General features: G+C 37.4%; 1 protein-coding gene and 1 pseudogene across 7 annotated transcripts in view; one reads left to right on the top strand and one right to left on the bottom strand.

Annotated features, from left to right (window-relative positions):
• The window catches only part of LOC136852640 (CCN family member 2-like), a 942,669-nt gene that overhangs the window by 761,280 nt on the left and 171,389 nt on the right, over positions 1 to 10,000 (top strand). The window lies entirely within an intron of this gene.
• LOC136852255 (piggyBac transposable element-derived protein 3-like) lies at positions 4,612 to 6,969 on the bottom strand (annotated as a pseudogene).

The following is a 10,000-nucleotide window of genomic DNA, read 5'->3' as shown; positions in this document are numbered from 1 at the left end:
AGGAGAACTATAATGACCTGAACTGGGTTCTGCTAATCCATGCTGCAACAAATATTCAACTCCTTTCTTCAAAACATCTCGATGAAAAGGTGATAAACGATAAGCTCTCTTTTTGAAAGGTTTTCCATCTTTTCTGATCTTCATCTCATGCTTTGTCAGATTGGTACGCCTAGGTACATCTGCAAAAATTTCAGGGAAACTTTGAATCACCTCACGTAATTCACGACTTTGCTCAACACTCAGATGTTTTAGTTCATCTTCCAAATTTCCCAGTATTGAAGAATTGTTCATCTTGTTTTCAGCTCCCAATTCGTAGCCATCATCGTCCTCTGTAGATGAAGTTGTCTGTGTTATTGACACTGTTTCAGTTTTAGCCTTTGAGAAGTAAGGTTTCAAAAGATTCACATGTATCTTCCTCTGTCTTTTCTTCTTCCTGGTGTTTCAGTCGCATAAATTCGATCACTTAACTTCTCTGTTATCCTATAAGGACCTTGAAACTTATTGGTAAGGGGAAATATTTTCACTGGTAAGAACACTAGAACTTGCTGTCCTACACTAAAATTTCTTAGCTTAGTCTTAGCATCATATTTTTTTTTTTCATTTTCTTTTTACTTATTTTCGGATTTTCTAAAGAGAATTTTCTAATTTATCTTAACCTTTTCCTCAAGTTCTTCACATATTCTCCTTGGATTTCCTCTTGATTTTCTTCCCAACTCTCTGCAAGAATCTTCAAAGGACCTCTCACGTCTCGACCAAAAATCATTTAATTTGGTGAACATCCCATACTTTCTTGATAAGCATTCCTAACTTCAAATAACATCAGGGGTAAACCAGCATCCCATTCTCTTCCTGATTCATTACAATACTTAGTTAACATAATTTTCAATGTCTGGTGGAACCTTTCCAAGGCTCCTTGGGTCTCTGGATGATAAGCAGTTCATAACTGTTGTTTTACTCCTAACAAATTCATCACATCCTGGAACAATTTTGAAGTAAAGTTCGTTCCTCTATCACTTTGCACAATTTGTGGTATTCCAAACTTGGAGAAAAACTCCACAGGAATCACCTCAGGATACCTAGTCACTGGACACATTAATGTTAACTGATATTCATTTCCTTTCTCTGTTTTCGGAAATGGCCCAACCACATCTATAATCACCTTGCTAAAGGGTTCTTCTCTAACTTCTATGGGTTGTAGGGGTGCTTTCTGAATGGTTTAATTTGGTTTTCCAGCTATCTGGCATGTGTAACACTCTGCAAAACTTGCTAACATCCTTGTGAAGTCCAGGCCAGAAAAAATACTTCATAATCTTCTCAACAGTCTTCCTGATTCTCACATGTCCAGACTCGTGCGCTACTGCTACAACTTGCTTCCTCAATGGATATGGAAGCAAAATTTTATATTCACCCCTTTCAGTATTTCCTGGTATATCTGCAGGTCGATGCTTCCTCATTAGCAATCCTTCCTTTAGATAATAACAGGTAGGAGTTTGTTGCATCTCTTCTTGATCAACAACTCTGAAGAACAGATCAGCCATCGTTGTATCCCTCTTCTGCAGTTCCACTAGCTTCTCTCTTGTCACTTGACCAACTTCAAGGGCTGAACTCTACATATCTGCTAACTCTGCTTCTGTAGTTTTGCTACTATCTTCAGAAACACTTTGACTACTCAGAGTCTTTTCAATAACAACAGGATCCTCTTCTTGAGAAATCTCTTCATTACTAACACTAGGGGAAACTTCACTTTCCTAGAACAGCTCTTCTAAGCTCAAAGATCCTTCACGTGATCCTTCTGGTGCAGGTAAATCCTCAGTTTCTTCACTTGCAAACATAGTTCTCTTTATACTCCTGGTAGTTACACAACTTGGAAACAGGTGAGGGTTTTCTTCTCTAAATCTACTGTACGACTAATCCTTAATGGTTTGTCTGTCACTATAGGACAAGGAACAAATGGTACACCACCAACTTCATTACCCAATAAAACATGCACACCTTCAATAGGTAGTGAGTCCTTTACAGCAAAATCAACATTCCCTGTCACCAATTCACAGGATAGGTGCAAGCGGCATATAGGAGTACCTCCTTTTATACCCTTCAGAATAACTGAATCTCCAGTGAGACTCTTCTCCAATTGCGGGTGAGCACCACGAACTGCCACACTATGGTTACTTCACGTATCACTTAATACCTTCACTGGTACCTGCACACTCCCTCCTTGAGTTGCTAGTGCACCTTCATAGATATATGGCTTGAAAGCCTCTAAGCTGCTCAGCCATGTACTGTTTGAAGTTACATTTCCACTGGTTGCTAAACACTCTGCTTGTTTAGTCTCAGTCTTCCCAACTGTCTCAGTCTTCCCCTCACTGCTCTTCATAGTTTGCTTCACCTGGTTACCTTTAACCACTTGACCAACTGGTTTGGTCTGCTACACTACAGTCGAGATAGCAATCTCGACTGTAGTGTCCTATTCTTCCACACTTGTAGCAGACAACATTAGTCTTCTGTATCTGTCTTGAGAACAGACTGGATGATGAGGATTTAACATTCAGTTGCTGAGAGGTATTACCTGGCTTTGTATTGGCATAGCCACTAGAAGGATTTCCAGTTGTAATGTTCCTGAAATTTGGATGAGACCTAAAACCTGTGCGTTGTTGGTTCTGGTACTTGGCATTATAATTTCTTTTGCTACAAATGATACTATAATCCTCACTCAGTGTAGCAGCTTTGTCAAGTTTCTTGACCTCTCTCTCTCTTAAATAGGCTCTTATGTGTTCAGGAATTCCTCTAAGATATTGCTCTAGGACTACTAACTCTTCAAGTTCATCCATAGATATAACTTTAGCAGCCTCCAACCAGCATTTAAAACATCTTACTTTGTAGGCATATTCCAAGAAAGTTATCTTGTCATCCTTTCTCAAAGATCTGCATCTTTCTTTATAATATTCAGGGGTCATCTGGTAAACTTGTAGCACATTGTGTTTGAGTACCTTGTACTCTTTACACTGATCAGCTGATAAGGCTAAATAGGCACTTCTTCCTTTACCAATGAGAACACTCTGTAACAAGACTGACCATTTATCCTCTGGCCATCCCATACCTGAAAACACTTTTTCAAAATGATCAAAAAACTCATCTGGAGCTTCTTCTGTAAACTTTGGAACTAACTTCTCCACTCCTACTACATCAAATACAGGGTCTGAATTACCTTGAGTAGGGTTAGACAGTGTTACAGGTAACTGGGAGCGAGCTTCTATCAATTTCATCTCTCTTTCATAATCTTCTTGTTTCCTTGCTATTTGTCTTTCCTCTCTTGTTCTTTCTCTTTCCTCTTTTGCTCTTTCTCTTCCTTCTTTTGTTCTTTCTCTTTCTTCTTCTGCTGCTTTTTCTTCTTCTCTTTCTTTTCTTTCTCTTTTCTCTCTATCTTCTCTTTCTCTTTCTGTTTGCATCTTCAGCTTAATCAAATTTTCTTCTGCTTCTATGTGTCTAAGCTCTTCCTCTGCATCACTTTTCTCTCTCTTTTGTTCATGTTTATTTATAAATTCTGCCTCAGCTGCATTCAACAACTCTTGTGCTCTCCTAACTCTTCATCTATTTTACCAGAGTCCATCAATGCTTGGATTGCAATACATCTGATTTGTGCCTTAATCATACCACTAGACACATTACCCCTACATGCCACTGCTAAAGCAGTCCACTGTGCCTTAGTCAGGTTGGATTCAGATAACTCTTGGATGGATGGAGCTGCTAAACATTTCCGAACATCGAACAGAACTATTTTCCCTAAGTTACTCAACTAAATAATTCACAATACAAAGCAAAAAACAACTATGGGTCGCTTTTCTCTCAAAATATATCCTTAACACCACCAGCATAAACCATAAACCAGAGTGATATTTTGTTTTGTTCCCGGGTCTGGGTCATCAAATAATATTGTCACGATGTGTACCAAGTACCTGGTTATTGCACAACTAATCTCAAAATTCAAAATTTACCTCACTTCAGCCAGATACCTGAACTCTCATAGCAATAGGAATTAGGGACTGAGTACTCATCCCTTAAAGTCCACCTAGGTTTTATGGGAAATTTCAAAACCCCTTTAGTATGTGATAGTATATCAAAATACAAGATCAAATCATTCTTGTGCATTTTTTGAAATCTTGCAAAACTTGGCAAATAATTGCATTCAATGAAGTATCCTTCACGGATGCCTCGGTCGAGCTCCGATGGACCACGCTCATCCCATCTGGGACGTACTTCGTGCCATAACGGTAAACTTTTTCCCGATAATACCACTCTTTATATACTCACCTTTTTACCAATTTCCATGATGAATTTATTGTGTTTGACATTAATATGACTTGCTACTGTGTTTATTATGAATTTTTTCTGTTTTTTTCCCTCTATTGATGTATAAAAGATACCCTGGATAGTTGAATACTTTATTTTACAAAAATAAAAAAATATACAAGTAATACTGGCAGTGAAATGTGTTTAGTAATTATAATTTACAGCTTAGACTTACATAATTAGCATAAAAAATAGAGAATAACAAACTTACAAGACTTCCACAACATACAAACTTACACAAAATATATACAATATTTACAAAAGTTATGCCTTGTGGAAGAGTGCAAAACAGTTCCTTGCATCAGTCAGACACAGTGCCACTTTACAGTCCTCACACCCCACCGGGACCTGTGGATGGCCCTTACAGGAACAAAACTTACAGGTCTACCTAGCCTTGACATACAAAGGCATATGCAGTTTAGTGGCATCCTGACGTTCTGCAACGGCGGGCACAACAGCTCGCTGGCCCCTCTTCGGTGAAGGACATCTCGCTGGTAAGGGAAACCCTGGTGACTCTGGTGGGGTTGACCTTGTAAGCCCTCAGTGCCAAGGCGATGGACAGGCGGAAGTCCTTGAGGGGCATAGGGTTGGACTGCAATGCCAAACAGTCCCTCTTGTACAGAAGCCAGGCATTACATATTATGAGGTCCACAATGTATGCAAAGAGCCTCATATAGTACCTCTTTGCTTTGAAGGGGTCTTGTAGAGGTGGGTCAGCATGTCACTTTTGTCGATGCCACCCATTCGGCTGTTGTACTTGGTGATGACATTTGGACAGGGTACACCAACCTTCTTCTTCTCCTCCCTGTTATACCGTTGAATGTCAGCAACAGGCTCCACACCAACATCAGTAGACAGCACAGTCACAATGTTGTTGTCCTTCCACCTAGCCACAAGGATCCCTTCAGAAGAGACGAAATCAAGTGTGCCCCTGGCTACTGTCTTCTTAGACATATCCTTCACAGTCATCAGAGGTGGGAAGCCAACCCTATTTTCTCTTGCAGTGCCCACATACCGACACTGATACTGGGACCTCAGGTACTCAGCCAAGGATAAACTTGTGAAGTAATTGTCGGCATACACTGCAGTGGTCTTGGGGTTCTTGAGGGTCTTCACCAAGGCGACAACGAACTTGAAGTGACTGATTCTTCTCCTCCTCTTCAGACAGTGTGGTGTGGTGACTTGAAAATGTGGACTCTCCTTGGTACATGAGGATGTCATGTACAAATCCATCCACACTGGACCTGCAGAAGAGTTTGTAGCCCCACTTGTCTGGCTTCTTGGCTTATTCTGGCATGAAGGTTACCAGCTGTGGTCCCCTTGTATGCAACCATGACCTCGTCAATAGACTGTACAGGAGTTTCAGCAACCTTCAGGAACTCCCTGGTGACCTTGCTGAAGATTGCACGAACCTTCAGGAACATGTCCCTTGACCCTGCTGCCAAGTCGTTGTCGCTGAAGTGGAGGTTAGACCGGATTGCCTTGAAGCGGTTCCTGGACATGCAGTCAGCAATCTGTGGAACCCTAGTGTGGACAGCCCAGTAGTCAACTATACTGGGCAATGGAACGAGCCCCATGAAAATGATGGCACCCATGAACACCTTGAGTTCAGCCTCCGTGATGTTGAAGTTCCCCAACATCCTTCTGCCTGGAATACAGGTTTGTTTGATTTACAATGTGTTCCGCCAGTTCATTTGTGAAGAACTGGAGGAAGTACTCCATTGGTGCCCTCAAATAACAAGGGCGTTCATGAACATAATCAGGCAGGGGCTGGTTACTGATGTCCTCTTTCTTCCACTGATGAGGCCAGCTTTCTTGTTCCTGCTAGGGCGGATGGTACATCAGCAGCACTATCTACCATCTGGCATAGGGTGTGGCACTGCAACAGGGACAGGATGGCCACCTGAAATAAGAAAAGAGTCACATTAGTAATACAGACAATAAATCATGATTGTGTTATGTGTGTGGACAATGAGTGTGTTATTGTGTGTATGTGTGTGTGTGTGTATGTGTGTGCATGTGTATGTGTGTGTGCATGTGTGTGTGTAATCCATCAACAATGAAAAGTTTCAAAACACATGAAGTTATGTAAACTGTATGAGTGTGTGCATGTGTATGAGTGTGTTGGCTCTATGTATAATAACTAGAATGATATGTATAATAAATAGAATGATATGTAATCCATCAACAATGAAAAACCTTTCAAAACACATAAAGTTATGTGTATCTGTATGAGTGTGTGCATCTGTGTATGTATGAGTGTGAGCATGTGTATGAGGTGTGTGCATGTGTATGAGTGTGTGCATCTGTATGAGTGTGTTGGCACTGTGTAAAATAAATAGAGTGTTGGCACTGTGTAAAATAAATAGAATGATATGTATAAATGATATGTAATCCATCAACAATGAAAAAAATACATGATGTTGTTATGATACTAACCTCGTGAAGTAGTAGGCTGAAGAAATTCCGCGTCAGCCAGCTCGTCCTCATCAGGTTGGTATGTTGGGTCCTCACAGTCACTGTCTACCTCCACATCAACATCACTATCTTCGGCATCTTCTGGGGCTATCCATGCCGTCGCACTTCCTCCCTGTGTTCCAAGGCAGCATTCCTTCGCCCATAAAAATATCACTCTAATCTGCAAAAAAGTAAAAGCCATTGAGTATCTGAAAAAAATTTGAGGGCGTCGCGTGTTGCGCCATACTTTTTACCGTTACGGACTGAAGTAGCCTGTTATCAGGGATATATACTTATTATGGTTATGATTTCAAATACTAAATATTATCACATCACCTTGAAAACACTTCAGCATGAAGACACATCATTCAACAACAACCTATGAAAAAACTGTGTACTTACCATGATTACAACGGGGTGTGGGGATCCTTCGGAACAATTTTAGCGTGACTGCACCCTATCACGTCATTTAAGAGACTGGTGGCTATTCAAAAGCACACACGCCCCACCCCATGGACAGTGCTGTCTTCTGATTGGTTGATTTGAAGAGTTGGGAGGTGTGACAATAAGGTACCAGATAGTCAATTTCATACATGCATAAGCTTGTTGGCCACGAGTTCCCAAAAGTAGCCAATTTTAAGAGCCCGTACGGGACACTTGGTCGGTAAAGGGTAACAGTGATCCCTTAAAAAACTTATTAATCACTTGAAAAAATCAAACTCAGTTTATCATAATGTGTGAGGTATCAACAATTAAACTAGAACTCTTCTAGAGTAAAAGGACATCACTCCAAATAACTTTAACTGTTTCCCTGGTCTTAACTCACTTTAGCAAAACTAAAAGAACAAAACATGTTTATCATTTTGCCTTATGCACACACAATTAATCCTATTCACTGATGGTCAATAAATGAAACAATGTTTTCTAAAAAAAAATATTAAATAAAAAAATTTATTTTTAAATTCAAAAGTTTTTAATTAGAACTCACAATCTGAAAAATTTACTATTTCTTGAAAATAACACAAAACTTAATTAATTCTTGAATTAAATTAGTAAATGAAAAATTAAATCAAGTATGCAATGTTAAATTACCAAGAAATATTTAAAATGCCACTTAAATAAATGTTACATCACAAACAAAAAAATTTGAACATATGGAGAGATTGAAAACAAAAAACACACAAAAATACACATAAGATTTATCAATAATAATTTCAATAAGGCAAAATTTCCCTAACTCATTATACCATGGTATTAATAAGTAAAATTCACGTTACCTTACACAAACTTGTGAAAACCTCTGTGAAATCCCTTTGCAGCTGCGCTAATTTCACTAAACAAACTTTTTTACCAGGTGCCGTTTCAAATTAAGTAATTTGACTAAATTCAGATCTCAAAAGTCAATACTAATATCAGTGACCACAAATATACTACATTAAAAATAATCTCTTTTTAAGAAGGAGAGAGAGAGGGAACCAAACTGATCGGTCTCAAGAATAAAAATGAATAGATTTCAGAATTCCAGTATCACATCAAACAATTACATTATGTCATTAAGGCATTTTGGTTACGAGATACAAGAGAAAAGTTCTAGAAGCAGGGCAGTGACGTCATTAAAGCATTTTGGGTGCCAGATACGAAAGAAAGTTCTAGAAGGAAGGAAGCAAAACGTTTTGAACTACAATCTTACAAAACATGACGTAACTGATCAGGACATGTATTCTTTCTCCCAAAGTGGCGTACGTGACTCGAACAATGCACGTAACAATGCGAAATCACTGTCTTATGCTTGTACGGGACGAATCTTTTGCAGAAACCTCTACGCGACCGAAACATACTGCAATCGGCTAATTATGATTGACGTGTTTTATAAACAAGACAAAAAACTGAGTTGATTTCCTGAACAAATCGACAATTGTTATTCCAAAGTGTCCTCACGTTAACCCAAAACAAAGCACTCTCTCTTATCTCAGCTGATGACAACTGAAATGAAAAAAGTTCTCACTAGGACACACGTATGTGTATTTAAATCATTAGTTCTTTTGAGATCTGATGCCAAATTAAATACAACACCTCAATAATCACTATCACTACATATAACACATGATAAATAAAAGAGTAAATAAATCAAAATATCGCATAATATACATATTAAAAGGCAACATCATGAAAAAAATATTTATAAGGGATCACTGCCATGAATCTGCAATATTAATATAAATGTTGAAGATTTTAATGTAATATCTATAGGTATAGTTAAAAATGATGTTAGATTAGCAGAATCTTTTTGTATAAGAAAATTAAATCCTGCTCTAAATGTGGACTCGTCCAGCTTCCCTTTGAAGTTTTAATTAGCCATTTTATAAATTTTCGATTTTTATTGTAAATGTTTCATTTATATATATATATATATATATATATATATATATATATATATATATATATATATATATATATATATATATATATATATATATATATATATATATATATATATATATATATATATATATATATATATATATATATATATATATATATATATATATATATATATATATATATATATATATATATATATATATATATATATATATATATATATATATATATATATATATATATATATATATATATATATGAAACTTTTACAATAAAAATCTAAAATTTTATAAAATGGCTAATATTAAAACTTCAAAAAAGCTGGATGAGTCCACATTTAGAGCAGGTTTTAATTTTCTTATATAAAAAGATTCTGCTAATCTAACATCATTTTTAACTATACCTATAGATATGACATTAAAATCTTCAACATTTACATTAATATTGCAGATCTCATGGCAGTAATCCCTTATGGCTGAGTATAAAGGCTTTGCAAATGGTCTCTCAGTTCTACAACTAACCTCCTCATGAACATGGAACCTGAAATACAGAGTTTTAATATGAGCCAACGTACACTAGATGGAGCTGAGGACATACGTGTTTGTATACGGTTCCCGATTCATAAGAAGGTGGCAATTTTTCCTTGTGGTTAACAAAATTCTTATTTTTGTAGTTATTATAGAATATTACTGAAGGGGCGGTTTGTGGAAAATATTTGCTAATTGAATACATATCTTTCTTAAAAACTTCGTGCGTCAAATTTGACGTTCAAGATTGGCATTTTGAAATAGAAAGTCATCTATTTAAGACCAAA

Source organism: Macrobrachium rosenbergii, chromosome 25 (assembly GCF_040412425.1).
Source record: "Macrobrachium rosenbergii isolate ZJJX-2024 chromosome 25, ASM4041242v1, whole genome shotgun sequence".
NCBI classification, from domain to species: domain Eukaryota; kingdom Metazoa; phylum Arthropoda; class Malacostraca; order Decapoda; family Palaemonidae; genus Macrobrachium; species Macrobrachium rosenbergii.
The sequence above is the reverse complement of the archived record's forward strand: the minus strand, read 5'-3'. Positions and strand labels throughout refer to the sequence as shown.